At 43.2% G+C, this 22498-nt stretch overlaps 1 protein-coding gene across 1 annotated transcript in view; it reads right to left on the bottom strand.

Annotated features, from left to right (window-relative positions):
- Positions 1-22498, bottom strand: part of FAM49B (family with sequence similarity 49 member B) — a 424918-nt gene that overhangs the window by 328868 nt on the left and 73552 nt on the right. The gene's annotated exons all lie outside the window — the stretch shown is intronic.

The raw sequence follows: 22498 nt of genomic DNA on the forward strand, positions 1-22498 counted from the left end.
ATGTGGGATTTAATGGCTGAAATGTCGAATAATATCAAGAGATTGGAGAAGAAAATGGACTTGAATACTGGGAAAAGTCATCAGGAAATACAATTACTTACAAAGTCCATTAAGATATCGGAGGAAAGGATAAAAATCTTGGAAGAGACTGAGAAAAAGAATATTGAATTCCATACTGCTGTGGTGAAAGAGAGAGCCTTGCTAGCAAGGCAAATAGAAAATTTTGAGAATAACTCAAAACGGCTAAATCTTCGTCTCTTAAATTTCCCAAGAATTGTGGGGGAAATACCTAAAGAAACTTTCTTTAAATTTTTTAAGGATTTGTTGGGGTTTTTGGAAAATGACTTACTAATTATAAATATATGTTATTTCCTGCCAAAAAGAATTTCTAATTTAAATACTCCTGACCAACCATTTCAGGGAAATCTTTCAGAATTTCTAGAGAATTCTAATCAAGTGATAGACCGGGGAACTTTAATAGTTACCTTTATAAATTACCTTGACCTGAATAAGGTTATGAAGAAATATTTTTCCAAGTACCCAGTCACACTTTATGGGAAAAATGTTAAGATCTTCCCTGATTTAGCTTTAACAACCCAATTGCGGAGGAAAGTGTTTCTAGTACTCCGTCAAGAGGTTGTATCCTTAGGGTATTCATTTACACTAAGGTTTCCTTGCAAATGTCTGATAAAAAAGGATCAGGAGACATTTGTCTTCTTCATCTCTGACCATTTGAGAAGTTTCATTGAGCAAAGGAAGCTAGTCACTTCATCCCCATTATAGCTAATATTAAGAGAAAAGTGCAGGAAACTCTATGTATTTGCTTTCTATTAAGAATATATTTTGTTAGATTTGACTCCCAGTGTTAACTTAAATGCCTTAGCCTTTTTGATTGTGTTGTACTATATTACTTTGAATATTCAAGTGGAATATATTTAAGTTTCTAAGGCTGAGATTTACCTTATTTAATTTGAATTATGAGATATATTTGTTTATAAAATATTATGTCAGCAATAATATTTTTTAGGAATATGATTTACTTATTGTGATTCCACTTAAACATTGTGAAGTTAAGTATTGGAAATGATAAATAAAAAATAATAAAAAAAAAAGAACCTAGAGCCAATTTTATAGCATAAAGTCCTGCAGGTGAGCAGCAATGCCTAGGTTGTTGATTCCCCTTTCGTACCATAAGGTTTAGATAAAATATTGTTAGATCAAGTACTGAATTAGTAAGCAAAAATGCTTTCGGCACTTTTTTTTTTTTTATTCTGATTGGGTTTGTCTTTATATTTCAACCAACACTCTTGACAATTCACAGGGCACAGTAACAGAAAATGACAGTACATGACATCAGAAAAAAAAATAAAAGACTAGCTTGCCCTTCCAGTTTGCCCACTCGTTCTTGTGTAGGATAAAGTTCAACTACCAGTCCTAGACCATGACTATTTGTAGGATATCCAAGCCAGTTTTAGTGGCTTTTCTCCAGTGTACCCACTCTCTTGCAGTTGAGCATGCAAAATCTTCTCTTCGGTTTATACCCAGCACCTCTCCTCTCCCACAATAATCCAGACAGCCATCAGTTTCTCAATCTGTTTCTGCAGCATCCTGAGCCACAACATTCACTGCACCCTATGTATTCACCATCATAACATTGTTACCCCTGGCAATCTAGGAGTGCTATGAATTTACTTTTAAAAAAGTGTCCTTTTTTCCTTACAGAGCAATTAAATTGCTATGTAGCCACCCCTTATCTGTATAGTCTATCTTTAGAATAGTAAAATGGAAGATTTCTTTACTAACTCAGGTGTCCTGCATTTTCACTGACTCAATATTCTTTGGAGAGAAAAAAAATGTGAAAAATGACAAAAGTATCTGTACGAAGCATATTTGATCTATTCTAGAAATTATTCCCAAGTACTAAGTAGTTACAAATTGCTTTTACAGAGGAGGCATCTTGCTCACTATTGTCCACCTTAATTTTTTCTTCTTTTCTTAAGATCAGGTGGACATTTTTTCAAGAACATTGTTGCAGGCTTTTAAGTAGAACTCATAGGCATGCTGTAAAATCTAGGTTGGATTTTTGAGAGTTCCCAGGTTTGTACACCTAGCAATAGCACCGCTGATACCATGCCAATTATCATTACTTGCAAAATCTTAATTGAATGCCAGTGGTATGTTTCCATTATCCTTGAATACAGTTACATCCCCACATCAAAAGAACTGCCAGTTGTGTGTTCTGGATAGCACAGTGAGATTCCTGGCTACAATCTATGATTGCTAGTTTTACTACTGTACACATGCAATGCTTAGACCTTGCCTGAGCACAAAAAATCACCAAGTCAGAAAAATAAAACAAGCACACAACCACATCAAGGAAATTCCAATGACATCTACAAACAAGTCATCGTTTGTTCTTGTGAAATTACTGAAGTTGCTGGAAGCCTCTCAATATAATTATGCTGCTGGCATCACAGATCCATTAGGCTAATGTGGTATGGTTCCAAAAGGGAACTATTACAAACTCAATTGAAAAAGCTGTTCCTCCACACCTCCCACGTGAAGAAATCCAGCGGGTAAATATGGTACTCCACTGCTTCAGAGCTCATGAATATTTTACCACATAAGATTTGGGTCTCCTGACGGAGGTCACCATCCGCCTCCACCTACACACATCATGGCTGGCATTCCCACCTTCCTTAGGTCAAGAATTGTTCTTGTTGCGATCAGGTGCTGTACATTTTAATATATAAGGTAGTGTAAAACAATAAAAAGAAGAGGAACATGAGAAAGGAAAAGGATAGCAGGAGTTTTGCTGTACTTTGTTCCTGTAGCATAATGGCTAGAAGACAAAATTACCAGATTCTTTGAGGGAAGGTTAATCAGTGGTGGAATGGGCTGCAGAATTTATTAATGCCCTTCTGAAAAATGGCTGTGAAAGAGGCAATAGCTGTACTGCTGGCAGCTGGCAGCTGTACTGCTGGCAGCTCTCCCTAAGGCTGTTCCTATCTGGCATTTAACACCTCTATAATCTCCTCACACTGACAACAAGTCCTTCAAATAGTCAGATAGCTTGTCTCCTGAAACAGACAAAGGAAATACAAAGCACATTCTGGATTTAAATAAAACTGACTGCATAGTCAACTGCTCATCCATAGGTGTGCAACACTGACTGTATAAGGTACTACATAAAATTTAAGAGCATATATACTAAGCATTTTTCTCCTCAAAGACACAAAGCAGAATATTTTCATATGCAGTATCTGGCCCTTAGAAGGAGAATTTACACACATTCCCAATATATTTTTCTCTAGCCTCTCCCCATCATAGCAGGGCAGAAAGGGTACTGAAAATGGGACAGGATAACAGGCCTGAAAGCATGGAGTGTAAGGAAAATCCAGTGGGAGCACTGAGAGAAGAGCATCACCTTGCTGGTGGCTGAAAGGAATCAGTAAGTTTTTGCTTGGGAAATTTTCTTTTTTTTTTTTAAAGTAGTGGGGTGAAGTTAACTATTTGGGAATATTATTTAGTGTGTTTGTGCTTTTAATAGTCAGTAAGGCAGCGAATAAACAGAAGTTAGAGTGTTTGTATATTAAAACAAACAAAAAAAAAAGTAGCCAGAAGCTAGAAATAAGCTAGGAGCAGTGTATAACTAAGTAAAAAGGTTGAAAAGTTCAGTTCAGTTACGCACCTTGGAAAGGTGTTAAGGTAGTGTGATTTGGTTTGATTAGGTACCAATATTTGTTAATCAAGAAGCAAAAACTCACAATAAAAGCTTTTAAAAATATATCCGAAGCAAAAAGCCTGTGAGGGAGTCAGTTGGACCGTTAGATGATCAAGGGGTTAAAGGGGCACTTAGAGAAGATAAGGCCATCGCGGAAAGATTAAATGATTTCTTTGCTTCGGTGTTTACTGAAGAGGATGTTGGGGAGATACCTGTACCAGAGAAGGTTTCCATGGGTAATGATTCAGATGGACTGAACCAAATCATGGTGAACCTAGAAGATGTGGTAGGCCTGATTGACAAACGGAAGAGTAGTAAATCACCTGGACCGGATGGTATACACCCCAGGGTTCTGAAGGAACTCAAAAATGAAATTTCAGACCAATTAGTAAAAATTTGTAACCTATCATTAAAATCATCCATTGTACCTGAAGACTTGAGGGTGGCTAATGTAATCCCAATATTTAAAAAGGGCTCCAGGGGTGATCCAGGAAGCTACAGACCAGTTAGCCTGACTTCGGTGCCAGGAAAAATAGTGGAAAGTGTTCTAAACATATAGAAAGACATGGCTTAATGGAACAAAGTCAGCATGGCTTTACCCAAGGCAAGTCTTGCCTCACAAATCTGCTTCACTTTTTTGAAGAAGTTAATAAACATGTAGATAAAGGTGAACCGGTAGATATAGTGTATTTGGATTTCCAGAAGGCATTTGACAAAGTTCTTTATGAGAGGCTTCTATGAAAAGTAAAAAGTCATGGATTGGTGGTAATGTCCTTTCATGGAATAGAAACTGGCTAAAAGACTGGAAACAGAGAGTAGGGTTAAATGGACACTTTTCTCAGAGGAAGGGAGTGGGCAGTGGAGTGCCTCAAGAATCTGTATTGGGACCCATACTTTTCAATATATTTATAAATGATCTGGAAAGAAATAAGATGAGTGAGGTAATCATATTTGCAGATGATACAAAATTGTTCAGAGTTGTTAAATCACAAACAGATTGTGATAAATTGCAGGAAGACTTTGTGAGGCTGGAAAATTCGGCATCCAAATGGCAGATGAAATTTAATGTGGATAAGTGCAAGGTGATGCATATAGGGAAAAAGAAACCATGCTATAGTTACACAATGTTAGGTTCCATATTAGGAGCTACCACCCAAGAAAGAGATCTAGGCGTCATAGTGGATAACACATTGAAATCAACGGTTCAGTGTGCTGCGACAATCAAAAAAGCAAACAGAATGTTGGGAATTATTAGAAAGGGAATGGTGAATAAAACAGAAAATGTCATAATGCCTCTGTATCGCTCCATGGTGAGACAGCTCCTTGAATACTGTGTACAATTCTGGTTGCCGCATCTCAAAAAAGATATAGTTGCGATGGAGAAGGTACAGAGAAGGGCAACCAAAATGATAAAGGGGATGGAACAACTCCCCTATGAGAAAAGACTGAAGAGGTTAGGGCTGTTCAGCTTGGAGAAGCAACGGCTGAAGGGTGATATGATAGAGGTCTTGAACGAGTAGATGTGAATTGGTTATTTACACTTTCGGATAATAAAAGGACTAGGGGCACTCCATGAAGTTAGCAAGTAGCAAATTTAAGACTAATCAGAGAAAATTATTGTTCACTCAATGCACAATTAAACTCTGGAATTTGCTGCCAGAGGATGTGGTTAGTGCAGTTGGTGTAGCTGTGTTTAAAAAAGGATTGGATAAATTCTTGGAGGAGAAATCCATTACCTGCTATTAATTAAGTTGACTTAGGGGGCGGATTTTCAAAGGGTTACACGCGTATATTACGCGCGTAACCCCGAAAACCTGCTCCTGCGCGCGCCAAGCCTCTTTTGCACAGGCTCGGTGATGCGCGCAAGCCTCGGGACGCACGTATGTCCCGGGGCTTGAAAAAAAAGGGGTAGTCCGGGGCAGGGCATGGCCCTCCGAAAGCCATGCCCTGGCCCGGACTTCCCTGACCTAGCACGCCGGCACTCAGCCAGCGCGCACAATCTACGCCTGCCCAGAGGCAGGCACAACTTAAATAATAAAGGTAGGGTGGGATTTAGGTAGGGCTGGAGGGTGAGTTAGATAGGGGAAAGGAGGAGAAGGTGCGGGGGAGCGAAAGGCAATTTCCCTCCGAGGATTACATTTCGGAGCGGCCTCGGAGGGAACGGGGAAAGCCCATCGGTGATCCCCTAGGGCTCGGCATGCGCAAGGTGCACAAGTGTGCACCCACTTACGCACGCCAACCCCGGATTTTATAACATGCACGCGGCTGCGCGCGCATGTTATAAAATCGGGCGTAGATTAGAAAATCTGGCCCTTAGAAATTAGCCACTGCTATTACTAGCGACAGTAACATGGAATAGACTTAGTTTTTGGGTACTTGTCAGGTTTTTATGGCCTGGATTGGCCACTGTTGGAAACAGGATGCTGGGCTTGATGGACCCTTGGTCTGACCCAGTATGGCATGTTCTTACAGTAATGGGGTGGCAGGGATTTTGAGGAGATGAGAGATGGTGGAAATGGGGCAATAGTGTTAGGAGATGGGGTTGAGAGGAGAGGGAGTAATGGATGAATAAGTAGTCGTAAGTGGAAATGGAGGACCAAAAGATTTATGATGAAAAGGGAAAAAAATATGGTAATGAGGGAAGAAAATGGAAAAGGAAAATAGTGAATCAAAATGGAAGAAGTGTCAAATGAAGGAGAAAGGAGGGAAAGTAATACAGAATGAAGAATCGGGGGAAAAAAAAAAGTCAGGAGATAAGATGAAAGCAAGTCAAGTCAGGATTTATTTATGGCATGCTTTTCCAACAGGAAAGTCTGAAGCATCTAAGAAGCAATATTTAGTTCAGAGTACAATATGGAGATATGTCAGCATAGAGCAAATATGACACACACATTTTAAATATGTAACATAGGCAAATATATCCAGTATTAAAAACACTTTTTGGTAATGTGCAAACAAAATCAGAGAGAGTGAGGGTGGTGAAAGTAGAATTTCTGCTATGGGTCAAAAGAGGCAGGTTCTAACCTTTTTTTTTTGAAGGAGGAGAGATGTGTTGCAAGCCTAACGGGTTATTCCACCAAATTTTTTAATTTTTTAATTTATTTATTGTTTTTTTTTATATACCGACATTCGATCTGAGATATTACATTGATTTACATTCAGGTACTGTAGGTATTTTAGTTGTAAGTTGAGGCAGATCCTGTGAAAGTCCTCCTGATGCTGGGAAAACATATTGATTTTAGAGAAGGAACTGCTAGGTACACTTAGGTTAATGAGCATAGAGAGCTAGCTGGTACATAGGATGAAGCTTGGCCGAGGGTTTCATTGTTTAGGACCAGAATTTTGAATTTAACCTGAAACAGTGTTGGGAGCCAGTGTAGGGATTTCAGAATTAGAATTACCTGAGTCCATCTGTTTGGCTTCTGCATTCTGTAAAAGCTGCAAATTATGGTTGAGGTTGCTGAGGATACCACCACAGAGTGAATTACTACAGTCTAGGCAGGAAAATACACAAGCTCTGGTCTCCAATGGCCCTGTCTTCAAAGAGATTAAAGAAAGCAGTTTTGGTTATTGCTTGGACCTGGGCTCTGATGACAAGTTGGGAATCTAGAATGAAGTGTAGTCTCTGAATTTAGGAGCTGAGAGTTAAGATTGTATCGCCAATAGTCACTGGTGGGAGTGGTTCAGTGGATTCTTTTTCCCCCAACCCAGAGGATGGGGATGGGGGGGGTGCACGGCCAAACAAGTTAATGTATGAAATTTGGGGTTGGTGGCAGAAGGAATATTAGGTCACAACCCCCTCCCCCTTTTTCTTGTCGACAGTCGCTACTTAACCACTTAACTACTTAATCTTTTGAAGCAGGATTATGAAGATATCCGATTAAGACTACACTAGGCCAGATAACAAAAAAACAAAACAAAAAACCCCACTATTTTCAAACATAGCCAGTTAGATAAACTAAAAAAAAATAACCTGACTACATGTAGTTGGATAACTTTAGGTGATTATATTCAGCGGTATATTTATCCTGCTGAATACACGGGACAAGTTATCCAACTAACTTTAGCCAGATAACTTGTCCACTCACTGGCATATTGAATATGGACCTCAATATTTACAAATAAAGAGTCAAAAGGGTTGGGTTGCCAACAGTCCTGATTCTTTCCCAGACTGTACAGATCTTTGTACTATTATACAGAAAAAAGAAAGGCTAACATGTTCAGACATGTCCTGATTTTAACCCTCCGATCCTCCCCTGTGATTCTGCAATAAAGTGTGCATTTTGATAGCTCCTCTACACATTCATTTTGTGTCACACAGACCAGTCCATGATTTAAAACAGAGGCCTAAAATATTTTACAAAGCAGTAGTTTGGCCCCTGGGCTGGTAAAAGTTTGAGAACTAATGGTCAAGATATGAGGCTGCAAATGGTAGATTCAGGAGTAACATCAGAAAATATTTCTTCATGGAAAATGTAGTGGATGGCAAGGAACAACCTCCAAGTAGAGGCAAAAACAAATTTAAGAAAGCACCGGGCAGTTCAGAGGATGATTGATTGCTGAGAAATGAGGGGAAGTCAAAGATTAACTGGGGTCTATGGCACTGTAGCAGGAAATAAGCTGGGCAGATGAGATGGGTCTTTATCTGTTATATTCAAATGTGTTTGGTTTTCTAATGATGAACAGCAGCACTAAAAGTCACATGTGTGTAAGCACCTTCCATGAAGATATTAAACAGCATCTCCAAATGTTCAGAAATTTGACAGTTGGGCAACCCGCCAAAAACAGGGGAGACAGGCAGGAAAGAACTTTAGGAGTGAGAGGAAGAGAGAGGGTTAGGTGGAGGGAAGAGATGGAAAAAGGGGAAGGAGGAAGGGAAGAAAAGCTCCAAGGCCAGAAAGGAGAGCTTGAGGAGGAGAGACATTTATTAAGAAGGGGAGGCACAAATAGAATGGGGCAGAGAGAAAAGTCTGAGACAGTGGAAGTAGAGCTGAGTAGAAAGAGAGGATCTTATAAAAACAGAGAACAGAAAAAGTTTAAACAGATTACTGAAGACAGAAAAAGGAATAACAGTAAAATGCTCAAAGAGAAGCAGGAAGAGAGGCACACAAAAAAGAAAAAGATGGAATAAATAATGCATAAGTAACAGCCAGAAATACTAACACTGAAAAACTGAACTTATTTTCTCATTCACACACATATATTGGGCACATGCTAGCAAATGTGCTAATTCAACCCTTTATTTGCATTTTCTGATTTACAAAGAGAACCGTATGTTAATTGCTATGTGCTTTTATGAAAACTTGCTCTTCACGGTATTTGACTGAGCGTAAATAATGATTTACGAGCAGTTATAAGTCAAGGCGATTTAAAATCCTGGATTCTTCTAGATAATGAAAAACCACCAGAAACAGGCAAAGCTTCCATGAGCCAATTTCCAATCTTCTGATTTTGTCTATTTGATTGCATCCTCCTAGCTTAATACCAAACTTGGGAGTCCTCATCCTCTCTCATCACCAGGCCTCAGGAACACAGGAGATAACAGAAACAGAAATGACTGCAATTTAGTCTGCCCAGCAAACTTATGGTAGCATCTGTCGCGCCATACAGGTCACCCCACAGCGCCCTTGTTGGTTGCTGTCTGAGTCCAATTCTGTTACCTCTTGCCGCTGAAGCAGAGAGCAATGTTGGAGTTGCATTAAAAAGTATCAGGTTTCTTGGTTAAAGGTAGTAACAGCCGCATCAGCAAGTTACCCCCATGTTTGTTTTCCCAGACCGTAAAATTCAATGTCCTTGTTGGCTGCTGTCTGAAACTAATTCCCATGTTCTTCTTTTCCCTCTACGTTAAAGTAGAGAGCAATAATGGAATTGCATCAACAGTATGAAGGCTTATTAGTTAAGGGTATTAACCGCCACACCAGCAAGTTACCTCCATGCACTCTTTTCTTCATTTCCATTTTCTAGCCTTTAGGGATCCAGTGTGTTTATCCCATGCCCCTTTGAAATCACCCTCTCCATGAAGAAATATTTCCTGACACTGGTTCTGAGTAGTCCTCCCGGGAGTTTGATTACGTGACCCTAGTTCTACTGATTTCTTTCTAACAGAGAAGGTTTGTCGATTGTGCATCATTAAAACCTTTCAGGTTAGCATGTGGCACATTTAAAACTAAATTGGAGAAAGTTCTTTTTTACTCAATGCACAATTAAACTCTGGAATTTGTTGCCAGAGGATGTGGTTAGTGAAGTTAGTATAGCTGTGTTTAAAAAAGGATTGGATAAGTTCTTGGAGGAGAAGTCCATTACCTGCTATTAAGTTGACTTAGAAAATAGCCACTGCTATTACTAGCAACGGTAACATGGATTAGACTTAGTTTTTGGGTACTTGCCAGGTTCTTATGGCCTGGATTGGCCACTGTTGGAAACAGGATGCTGGGCTTGATGGACCCTTGGTCTGACCCAGTATGGCATGTTCTTATGTTTCTCTCCTCCAGGGTATGCACATTTAGGTCCTTCAACTTCTCCTCATAGGTCATTTGTTTTAATGTTTTATAAGGAGATCCCCACTGTTTTTGTCCCCCTTCTCTGGACCGCCTCCTTTCTGTCTCTGTGCCTTTTGAGATATAGTCTCCAGAACTGAACACTACTCCAGGTGAGGCCTCACCAAGGACATTATCACTTCCTTTTTCTTACTGGTTATTCCTCTCTCTATGCAGCCCAGCATTCTTCTGGTTTTAGCTATTGCCTTGTCACATAGTGTTTAGCAATCTGAGGATGGCAAAGCAATCACCCAAGGTCCCTCTCTTGCTCTGTGTACAATAGCCCTTCACCCCCTATCACATACAGCTCTTTGAATTACCATACCCCGAATGCATGACACTGCACTTCTTGGCATTGAATCACAGCTGCCATATCTTCAATCACCTTTCAAGCTTCCTTAAATCGTGACTCATTCTCTCTATTCCTGGCATGTCCACTCTTTTGCAGACCTTAGTATCATTCGTAAATAGACAAAACTATCTTCTGTCCCTTCCGCAGTGTTGCTCACAAAGATATTTAACAAGGCTGGGCCTAACATCAATCTTTGTGGCACTCTGCTTAACAGAGTTCTCTCTTCAGAGAAGGTTCCATTTACCATCATATGCTATCTTGTATCAGTCAACCAGCTTGTAATCCACGCCACCACCTTGGTGCGCACTCCCAAAGCTTCTCATTTTATTCACAAGCCTCCTATGTAGGACTGTATCAAGAGCTATGCTGAAATCCAAGTAGATCACATAGAGCGCACTTCCTCAATCCAATTCTTTATTCACCCAATCAAAAAAAAAAAAAGATTAGTCAGGAGAATTGCTGGACTTGAGGCAGCATGGACTCACCAGAAGAAGATCCTGTCAGACAAAATAGTTCACTACACTTTCCTTCAGCAGAGTCTCCATTAATTTTCCCACCATGGAGGTGAGGCTAACTGGCCTGTAGTTTCCAGCCTCCCTTCTGCTCCCACTCTAATGAAGCGGGACCACTACCGCTCTTCTCCAATTACTCTCCACCACTCCCATTTCCAGGGATATATTGAACAGGTTATGAATCGGACCCACCAGCACATCTCTGAGCTCCCTCAGTATCCTGGGATGAATCTCATCAGGCCCCATGGCTTTGTTCACTTTTAGTTTTCCTAGCTCTTCTCAAACATTCTCTTCTCTAAAAGGAGTTTAGTCTACTCCACCCCCCATCCAAAGTCTTCTTAACTAGCGATGGTCTTTCTCCAGGGTCTTCTTTAGTGAACACAGAACTGAAGTTTTTGTTTAATATTTCCACCATTTCTTAGTCTCTCGCCACACATTGATCCTTGGCACCTTTCAGTTTCACTTCAGTCTTTTCTCTGGTGTATCTGAAAAATGTTTTGTCATCTCGCTTTATCTCTTTGGCAATCCTTTCTTCTGCCTGACTTTTTGCTTTGATTACTTTCTTTGTCTTCTTCAGTTTCACCAGATATTCTTCTTTGTGTTCTTTTTGGGATCCTTTTTATTTCTTGAATGCTGTTTTTTGCTTTTATTTATTCAGCCACCTCTGTAGAGAACCAGATCGGTTTCTTATTTCTCTTACTTTTGGGTCCTTTTCTAATAGATTTAGTGCCTTTGTAATTGCTCCTCTTAGTTTGGCTCACTGTTCCACCTCTCTCAATTTTTTCCAGACTTCTAGTCCTACCTCCAGGTACATCCTCATTTCAACAAAGTCCATATTTTTGAAATTCAAAACTCAGGTCTTCGTTTTTTTTTTGTTTTGTTTTTTAAATTCTTTATTTTCAAATTTTTTAAATTAACCCAAGATATACACTTGTACAGAAAAATAGTATTGGCTTCACAACAAAGAGTCGACAGGATGAACAAGCTTCAGGAGCAAATTGCTTGCCTCCTGCGGCTGCCGAAGGTCTGGGATTACTTACAGGTCCTGGGCTTGATGGCGTCCACGTTGGAGCTGGTGCCATGGGCCTTTGCTCATTTGCGACCCCTGCAGAAGGCGTTGCTGTCCCGTTGGAGTTCTTGGTCACAGCAGTACTTTCAGTCTCTGCCTCTGACAGAGGCGGCGAGGGCCAGTCTAGCCTGGTGGATGACGTGCAGCAACCTGGAGAAAGGCATGCCGCACAAGGCTCCGAATTGGGTGGTGGTGACCACGGATGCCAGTCTTTGGGGCCAGGGGGCGGTTTGTCTAGGCAAGTCTGCACAGGGTCTATGGTCGACGGAGGAGCAGGCATGGTCCATCAATTGACTGGAGATGAGAGCAGTGCGCAGGGCTCTGGTGGAGTTTCTGTCCTTAGTCCACCATCAGATGGTGAGAGTGTTCTCGGACAACTCAACCACAGTGGCTTACATCAACCGCCAGGGGGGGAACCAAGAGTCAGGCGGTAGCACAGGAGGCTCAACTGTTGTTAGAGTGGACAGAACTTCATCTCAAGGGGATCGCCGCTTCATACGTGGCAGGAGTCGACAAAGTCCAGGCGGATTATCTCAGCCAGCAACAGTTGGATCCAGGGGAGTGGGGGCTCTCTCTGGAAGCCTGGAATATCCTTTGCGATCGCTGGGGGACTCTGTTCGATCTCATGGCCACGAGTCTCAATGCCAAAATGCAAAGATTCTTCAGCCGGAGGGAAAATGGAGCGGTGGGACTAGACGCCCTGGTGTGTCTGTGGCCGACCGGCATTCTGTTGTATGTCTTCCCTCCTTGGCCGCTGATCACAAGAGTACTCAGATGGATAGAAGCTCATCCAGGATCCGTGGTAGTGGTGGCACCGGAGTGGCCTAGTCGTCCGAGGTTCGCAGATCTGCTTCGTCTGGCAGTAGATGGTCCATTGTGTCTGAACCATTTGCAGAATCTTCTGCGGCAGAGTCCCATATTTTCGGATCGGGAGGATCGCTTCTGTTTCGCGGCCTGGCTTTTGAGAGGAGGAGATTGCACGTGAAAGGGTATTCTGATTCAGTGATTGCTACACTTCTGCAAACACGGCGTCCTTCTACCTCTTTGGCCTATTCTAGGGTATGGAAGGTATTTGAGACCTGGTGTGGGCAGCGGGTCCTAGAGCCTCTTCAGGCTTTTGTTTCCCACATTTTGTGTTTTTTGCAGGTGGGCTTGTCCAAAGGGTTGGCCCACAGTTCTCTTCATGTCCAGGTTAGGTTGTCTCAGAGGTAAGGAACAGGGGAAGGCCTTGGCTTCCCATGTAGATGTGGTTCGGTTTCTACGAGGAGCCAAGCATCTCTGTACCCCTCTGCGTAGTGTTTGTACGGAATGGAATCTCAATCTCGTGTTGAATGCTCTGTGCGAGGATCCTTTCGAGTTCTGAGTCGCACATCTTTGAAGACCCTTACGCTGAAAACGGTCTTCTTGGTCGAGATATGTTCGGCTAGGAGGATTTCAGAATTGCAGGCGCTTTCTTGCCGTTATCCTTTTCTACAGATTGCATCCGACAAGGTGTCTTTTCAAACGGTGCCTTCCTTTCTCCCCAAGGTGGTGTCAAGTTTTCATGTGAACCAAACTGGGGTTGTCTGGGTTTCCAGATTGGGCTCGGGATCCCTCGATTGGACGTGAGCTTCATCTTTTGGATGTGAGACGGGTGGTGTTGTGGTACTTGAAGGTTACTAACTCTTTCAGTTGCTCTGATCATTTGTTTGTGTTACGACTATGGCGGCTACGCAGCCGCCTCACCACCAGAGGTCCCCCACGAGCATACTCTCCTGGCTGGCCCAGTCCGCCCTCTTTGTCTACTCTATATTTCAGACTTCCTTTATAACCCTGCCTAGCATATCCCTCGGTGCTTTGGCATCAAGCTCTTTTGGGCTCCCTGCTCTAGCAAGTTATATATCAGAAAACCCTAGAACTCACCTGGTCAGGCTCCTGTAACTGCCACACTAGAATCTCAGAAACAAAAGCAGAGAAACTAATTAACCCTAGCAGAACTCTGTCTCCCACAGCTGCACTCACGACTAACGAACTGTTTTTCAAGATGTTCCAGAACTGCCTGTGCCTTCAATAAGCTGCAAGTCTACACCTCAGAACCAGGGAACCATGATCTAGGCTTCAAGAATCCATCTCTGTTTACCAAGTCCTCAGCTGCCCAGTCTTTATCCTCCTTTCGCACCATCACCACTACTCCCACAACTGGTGAACAATCCATAATAGACTTTACAGTGCCATCTGAGCCTGCCCTGCCGCCCCAGGAGGGGCTTGAGACTGTTCTACTGCCCCAGGAGGGGTCGGAGACTGTTCTGCTACCCCAAGAAGGGGTTGAATCCATCACACCACCCCAAGAGGACTTTGACCCTGCCCTTCCGCCCCAGAAAAGGGTTGAGCCTGCCTTGCTACCCCAGGAGGGGTTTGGGCCTGCCGCACCACCCCTGAAAGGGTTTGGGACTGTTCTGCCACCCCGGGAAGGGGTTGTATTTGTCACACCATCTCAGGAGGAGTTTGGATTTGCCATCACACAGTGTCCCCTGCAGAGTTGGGACCCAAGAGGAAGAGGAGGCCTTAAAGAGGGGGGTAGTGTTAAGACTATGGCTGCTACGCAGCTGACTCCCCACCAGAGGTCCCCCACGAGCATGCTCTCCTGGCTGGCCCAGTCCACCCTCCTTGTCTACTCTATATTCCAGACTTCCTTTATAACCCTGCCTAGTATATCCCTCGATGCTTTGGCATCGAGCTTGTTTGGGTTCCGTGCTCTAGCCTCCCTTCTGCCTTGCTGTGCTGCCCACGGGCTTCTGCCTTGCTCTGCTGCCCACGGGCTCTTGCTTTGCTGCCTTCGGGCGTTTGTGTTTTATGTTCAGTGTTAGTATTGATTGGGTTAGTCTGTCTAGTCATTGTCAGTCTTGTTTCCCCGGGTTCCATTAGTCCTGTCACTCATACCTGCAGTCAGTATCACCCTTACCTGCACGCTATCCTGTGTCCATCCTTACCAGCACCCAGTTCCGGTATTCTGATCACCTTTACCTGCATTCACTTTCACACATACCTCCATGCTGTTCCTGTGTACCAAGCTCACCCTTACCTCTACGCATCTTATATTAGATTCCTCCAGCCTGTATCAGACACTCTCCAGCCAGCTCCCACCACCACAGGAATCCTCTGCATAACCCTCCGTTTCACTAGTTCCAGACAATATCCACACATTCCTGCCTGCACCAGCCAGTATCAGAGACTATTACAACTCCTGTTTCTCTCTCCCTGAGTAACTCCTTCAGGTGGTGTTCACTACACCTAACCACTGCCCAATCGTAACCATTTGTTCTTTTCGGGGGAGCAAAAAAAGGGAGAGGAGGAGTCCAAATCCTCATTATCGCGATGGCTGAAACAAACTCTCTCGGTGGCTTATGTATCCACGGGAAGAACAGTTCCGGTGGGTCAGAGAGCATTCGACTCGAGCTCAGGTGACGTCGTGGGCTGAGTGTCAGTTGGTGTCTCCTCAGGAGATCTGTAGGGCCACGGTATGGTCTTTGTTGCACACTTTCACCAAGCATTACTGTTTGGATGTGTGGGCTCCGGAGATGACCCCTTTTGGGGAGGGTGTTCTGAGAGCGGGTCTTTCGGGTTCCCGCCCACTGTAGGGAGGCTTTGGAACATCCCATTTGTCTGGACTGATCTGGGTATGTTCAGGAAAGGAAAATTGGTACTTACCTGCTAATTTTATTCCTGTAATACCACAGATCAGTCCAGAGGCCCTCCCTGAGGATCTATGCCGAAAGACTGCTGTATATTGAATGCAAAGCAGAGTTATCATTGTATTGGTCAGAGTTTGCAGTACTGAAATTGTTTGGGTTTTTTTACCAGTTGGTCAGGGGTATCCAGTTGAAACCTTGTTTGCCTTTTTAAATTAGGTTTTACTTATTGTTGCGACCGTCGCTGCCTGACATCTCCACTACGCCCACCTTACCGCTTTGGTGACTCCCTCTTTGCCTGTTGGAAGTTTGGCTACTGCGGCGTCCTCCTGCCATCCCCGGATCGGCTAGACGCTGCACACCGCCATGTTTCCTCGGAGCCTAAGGACGCATGCGGCATGGCCCCAACTATTTAAGGTCTCTGAATTCGCTAACTAATAGAGTTAGCAAGGGAAAGGGTTACTCCTCCTAAGCTACTCTGCCTCCACGGACTTATCAGGGGTACCCGCTCCTCGGGGGCCTTGCTTTCTCTTTTGCTTTGCAGATCAGTCTGGAACCAGTACTCGCTCCTCGAGGGCCCCTGTTCCTGGACTTGCTACTGAATACCACTTCTGCCAGGAAGTCATCGCTGCCTACAACATCATTGAATTACCTTCTCTCTCTCAGAGCGTACCCTGGAATCAGGTACTCGCTCCTCGAGGGCCTACTCCTTTCCAGCTCCTGGGCTGCTTCCAAGAATCTATTGTGTGAGTGTTACCATCAAGGTTCTGTTCCTGAACTCTGCATACACTGCTTACTCACTATATTCAGTTTCTCTACAGCTCAGTTCTCCAGGATTGCGGTTCCAGTATCTGAGGGACTACAGCCCAGCCGGGCTCTTCAGCTCACTACTGCCATCTCTGGTGGTTCATTATACTGTTTAATAAAAGAACTAGTGTGTGTGTCTGTCTCCATACTCTGAGCCTGACCTGTGGTCCCTCTCAGGATTTTCCCCCGGGGGCGTGGTCATCTGCTACCAGCCCAAGGATCTACCCACAACTACCTCAAACACTGGCTTGGGTATCGATTAATACTGAGGGACTGCAGGTGGCACTCTCGTATATGTGGCAGTGCCCAAAGTTTTGTTCTCTACCTTCATCTGCTGATAGGGATGAATAAAACCCATGTGTCTGGACTGATCTATAGTATTACAGGAACGAAAATTAGCAGATAAGTACCAATTTTCCTTTTAATCCTTTGTTTCCTATCTTTCAACCAGTTTGTAATCCACAAAAGGACACTGCTTGCTATCCCATGACATTTTAAGTTGCCTTAGAAGCCTCTCATGAGGGACTTTGTCAAATGACTTCTGAAAATCCAAATACACATCTAATGGCTCATCTTTATCCACATGTTTATTAATCCCGTCAAAAAAAAAAAAATGAAGCAGATTGGTGAGGCAAGACTTCCTTGGTTAAATCCATGCTGACTGTGTTCCATTAAACCATGTCTTTCTATATGCCCTGTGATTTTCATCTTTAGAACAGTGCAGGAAAAATAGTGGAAACTAAAGTCAGGCTCACTGGTTTATAATTTCTCCCCTGGAGCCCTTTTTAAATATCGGGGTTACATTGGCCACCCTCTAGTTTTCAGGTAGAAAGCTGAAAATCCAGAACATAAATTTGGTTTCCAGAACCTCCCTCCCACATTTTCCTATGTCATTGGTGCCCCCATGTATAGAAACATAGAAATGATGGCAGAGGAAGACCGAACGGCCCATCCAGTCTGCCCAGCAAGCTACGCACTTTATCCTTTTTTTTTTTTTTTTTTTTAATCTTTTAGTTTCTCCCACCTGTTACTATTGGCTTCCAGTATCCTCCAGCCCTAATTCCCCTCCACCCCACCACCAATGTAGACAGCAGCGCTGGATCTGCATCCAAGTGAACATCCAGCTCAATTAGGGGTAGCAACCGCTGCAATAAGCAGGCTACACCCCTGCCCCATACTCTTACCCACCCCTGGGTTGTTGTTTTTTTTTTTGGAGATGGCAGCCCTCCATCCTTCCGCTCTGTGAAGGTGGAACACCAACCACTGCATCCCGCTCCATGTACCATGACAGCTGGCTCCTCCCCCGCACTGTTTATAATCCTATCTAAGTGACGCATGAGGTCTGCCACCTTCGCACTAAGCAGGCAAGTTACCAGCTGGTCCTCACATCCACCTGCCACCCAGCTATCTACATTTCTAATAATCAAATCACCAACTATGATGGCCAACCTAACACTTCCCTCCTGGGCAGTAGCCCTGGGAGACTTATCCTCAGTGTGAGATAGGAAGGGGAAACATTAGCAAAACGAAGCTGGCATGCGAGGTGAAAGAGGGAGACAGAAACCATACAAAAATAAAGCTGCTGATTCCCAGGGAGAAACCACTGATGTGGCATTTACTGTATAAGGTTTGATTCACTGTTTTTATAATCTTTTATCATTTGTGTATTTTACTCATTTTGCTGTATGCCTCCCTGAGAATGTGGGAAAGGCAGATTAAAAATATAGACAATGCTTTGTAGCTGGTCTTGCCAGCTATGCTGTTTTGGGTGTTGCAGCTGGTCCAGAATGCTACCGCCTGATTAATTGCAGGGCTTCCTCATTTTGAGGATCTCTCGCCAACTCTTCAGGTTCTGCTTGGCTGCCAATAGCTTAGTGTGCGCAATTTAAAAACACTTCCAATAGTTTACATAGCTTTAGGTAATCTAGCCCTGGAGTATTTTAGATCTGTTCTAACTTTTTAGTACCCCAGTCCCACATTTTGTGATCATCAAATGATATGTTGCTAACAGTTTCTTTTCAGGTTTATTGTTCAGTAGAGAACCACTCCTGTTCTCTGGAATATTCTCTCAGGATATGCGAAAGGAAGGAATTTTTTAAATGCCGTAAAAAAATTAAAGCCTTGCTATTTGCTTCACCCTTTTCCAATTAAATAGAATTACTATATAATATTCAAACAAATCCATTATTCGTGAATTGTGTTTTTATATTTTGTTACCCAAACCCTGTTGGAATGGCAGGATATAAATGTTTTAAATAAATAAATTCAGTCAGAGAGGCAGCAGACTTAGTTTTCCCTGCTTTACTGGAGAACCTTGAACCAACTCTATAAAAAATGTTGGCTGAAAGGACCATGTTGCCCACTCTGTCTGCCTGGTTGCCAGTCTACACTAAACTAGCTCTGGTAATCTTACCATTCCCTTTGCTAAGGAGATCTACCTACTGTCAGTCATGCAAGCTTGCCCATTTGCAGGAGTCACACTCCTTGTCATTTTTGCCAATAGATAGTAAGTGTGGTTAAGTCATTTTGATGCCCATGCTAAGTGGCCTACCATCTTCCTCCAGTTCTGAGAATGCAACAGGGCATACCTACCAAGCGACAGAATTTCACAATTCTGTACTCTGTTACACACCTTGAACCATACTCAGAGACCTTCAGTGAGACAGGTTTTAGTAGTCCTCGGCCACATGGCAGCGGAGAATTTCATGGTTCCCAACACCAGGCTACACATGAGACGCCTGCAATGGGGCTTGAAACGTCAATGGAAACAGCACTCGCAACCATTGTCACAAAAGGTATCGTTGACCTCCGACATGAGGAAAGACATAACATGGTGGCTCCTAAACTCCACCCTGTCCAAGGGAGCATTGTTCAGTTTCCCTCCTCACAACACAGTATTAACCACAGATGCGTCTCGCAAGGGCTGGGGTGCACACCTCGAGATTTACGAAACACAAGGGTTGTGGACAATCTCGGAACAGAACCTGCTAATAAATTTACTAGAACTCAGAGTGATTCGCAATGCATTACGAGTGTTCCAAGATCACCTGAAAGGACGCAGGGTTATGATTTACACGGACATCCAAGTCGTGATGTTTTACATCAACAAACGAGGGTCCGGTTCATGGTCCCTTTGCAAAGAGACCTTGACAAATCTTCGAACATGCTCACCGAAATTGCATACATCTCCAGGCAACTTACCTACCAGGAGTTGTGAACACAAGAGTGGATAAACTAAGTCGCATCTTTCATCGTCACGAATGGGCACTCAATACAGACATAGCCCAAGACATATTCATGCAGTGGGGGACACCTTCAGTAGATTTCTTTGCAACAGAGATCAATGCTCAAGTTCCCAAATTTTGTTCAATAAGACCAAGCCAGTTCAGGATCGCTCAAGACGCCTTGCTCATCCCGTGGACGACAGGCCTCCTATACACCTTTCCTCCCATACCACTCATAACAAGGACAATTCAGAAATGCATAGCAGACAAAGCTCAACTGATACTCATAGCCCTGGCTTGGCCGAGGCAACCATGGTACAGTTTCCTTCTCCGACTATCCATCATGGATCCAATTCGATTACCGAATCATCAGGATATTCTCTGCTAAGATCAGGTGACGCTCCTACACCCGTTACACTCATCTTTCCACTTGACAGTGTGGAGATTGAGAGGTTCCTTTTAACAGAACAGAGAGTTTCCACTTCGGCACAATTCATCTTGTTAGAATCCAGGAAACACTCAACGAGGAAAAATTATAGCTATAAATGGAAACATTACTCTACCTGGTGCATTTCCAAAGGTGTACCACTGTTGGACTGCTCACCTGAGCTACTTATTGACTATCTTCATACACTATACGCAGCTGGTCTAGCAACATCATCCATTAGAGTTCATCTCAGTGCCATAGGGGCATATCATAGACCAGTTAACAATATTCCTATATCCAATCACCCCTTACTATCTCGCTTCATTAAGGGGATAACTCATATTCATCCTCCGATCTCTAAGCCTCCAGTTCCATGGAACCTCAACATAGTTCTGGAACAGCTCATGCTTTCCCCATTTGAACCCATGGACTCGGCCCATATTAAATACCTCACATGGAAAGTGGTATTCTTGGTTGCAGTAACATCAGCACGAAGAGTTAGTGAATTGCAGGCCTTGGTCCATTATTCTCCATATTTACAATTTCATCACCAAAAGGTAGCCCATCCTTCCTACCAAAAGTGGTTTCTCAATTCCATCTCAATCAGACCATGGAATTACCCACCTTTTTCCCTAAACCTCATGCAAATGATAGGGAAAAATCACTGCATACATTAGATTGTAAAAGAGCTTTAGCATACTACAAAGAAAGGACAAACTCGGACTCCCGTGTTTCTCAACTCTTTGTCTCCTTTGACCCAAAGGCACCTGGATTACCAGTGCTAAACACACCATCTCCAGCCGGATAGCACAGTGCATCAAATTCTGTTACCATAAACAGAAACTACAATTACATTCACAGCCGAAAGCTCACCAAGTCAGAACAGTAGCAGCCTCATTGGCACACCTAAGGAATGTGCAACCCATAGACATTTGCAAGGCAGCAACATGGTCATCGCTCCATACCTTCACACCTCACTACTGCCTTGATCAACAAGCAGCCATGGATGCGAAGATAGAGATTGCAGGATTGCTTGCCCTATCCTCCTGTCTACGGTGACTGCCACACTGTCAAAGATCACGTACACACAGATATATCTAAACAACGTGAACGTGAGCTTGGGACTCCCATGAAAGCATGGCTAATTCAGCCCTGCTATCGATGGGAAAAAGCAAGTTTGCTTACCGTAAACGGTGTTTCCGTAGATAGCAGGATGAATTAGCCATGCTGACCCACTCTCTTCCCTGGCAGTCACCAAGTCTTCGACTACACTAAGGCTTAATCACAAACTGAGGAGATTGTTACTTTCCTGCGCGGGAACACACGCGCAGCCGCAGAGAGCAAAGCTCTGATCTCTGCTTTGACAAGCTCCGCCTCCCGGACCTGATTGACAGATCCCATGACAGCATGGCTAATTCATCCTGCTATCTATGGAAACACCGTTTACGGTAAGCAAACTTGCTTTTTTCAGCCCACTACCATGTTTGATAAATAGGCATTTCCATGCTTAAATGAAATCTAGGCACAGCTTCCTCTTCCCACACCACCACCCTTTGTAATGGAGTCAAGCATGCTTGAATTCTGTCATCATTGTGTTCATTACAACCTCTACTACTAGGCTATTCCAGACATCAACTACCCTCTCACTAAAGTATTTTCCCACATTTAATTTGATCCTCCCTCCCAACTTCATATTATGTCCCATTTTCAATTAGTTTCTCTATGCAAAATGCTAATTTATTTTACTTTAATAAAGCCCTGTTAGATATATTTTAATATTTTTTCATATCTTCCCTTTCCCTTCTTTATTTCAGAGAGTACATTTTGAATTTCTTAAACCTCTGTATATGCAGAGTTTGTGTCACAGGCCCTGTACTAGCGTGGTAGCCCTTCTCTGAACAACTTCCATCTCTTCAATGTCTTTGTGGGGCATGGCCTCCAGATCCAAACAGAGAACTGTGGGGGGGGGGGGGGGGGATCTCATTTTCACTGATTCACAGCCAAAATGCTTTCGAAATGAATGTAGTCCCACTTTACTAAATCTGGGTCACTGAGAACAAAAAGGAGGCTTAAAATTGTTGATCGGCTTTAGTTTTCAAGATATGCGACTGGGTCAGTATATACAGGTTGACTTGGGAAGGATAAGTGAGTTAAGAAGAAGGGAAAGGATCTCCAATCA

Source organism: Rhinatrema bivittatum, chromosome 2 (genome assembly GCF_901001135.1).
Source record: "Rhinatrema bivittatum chromosome 2, aRhiBiv1.1, whole genome shotgun sequence".
Taxonomy (NCBI): domain Eukaryota; kingdom Metazoa; phylum Chordata; class Amphibia; order Gymnophiona; family Rhinatrematidae; genus Rhinatrema; species Rhinatrema bivittatum.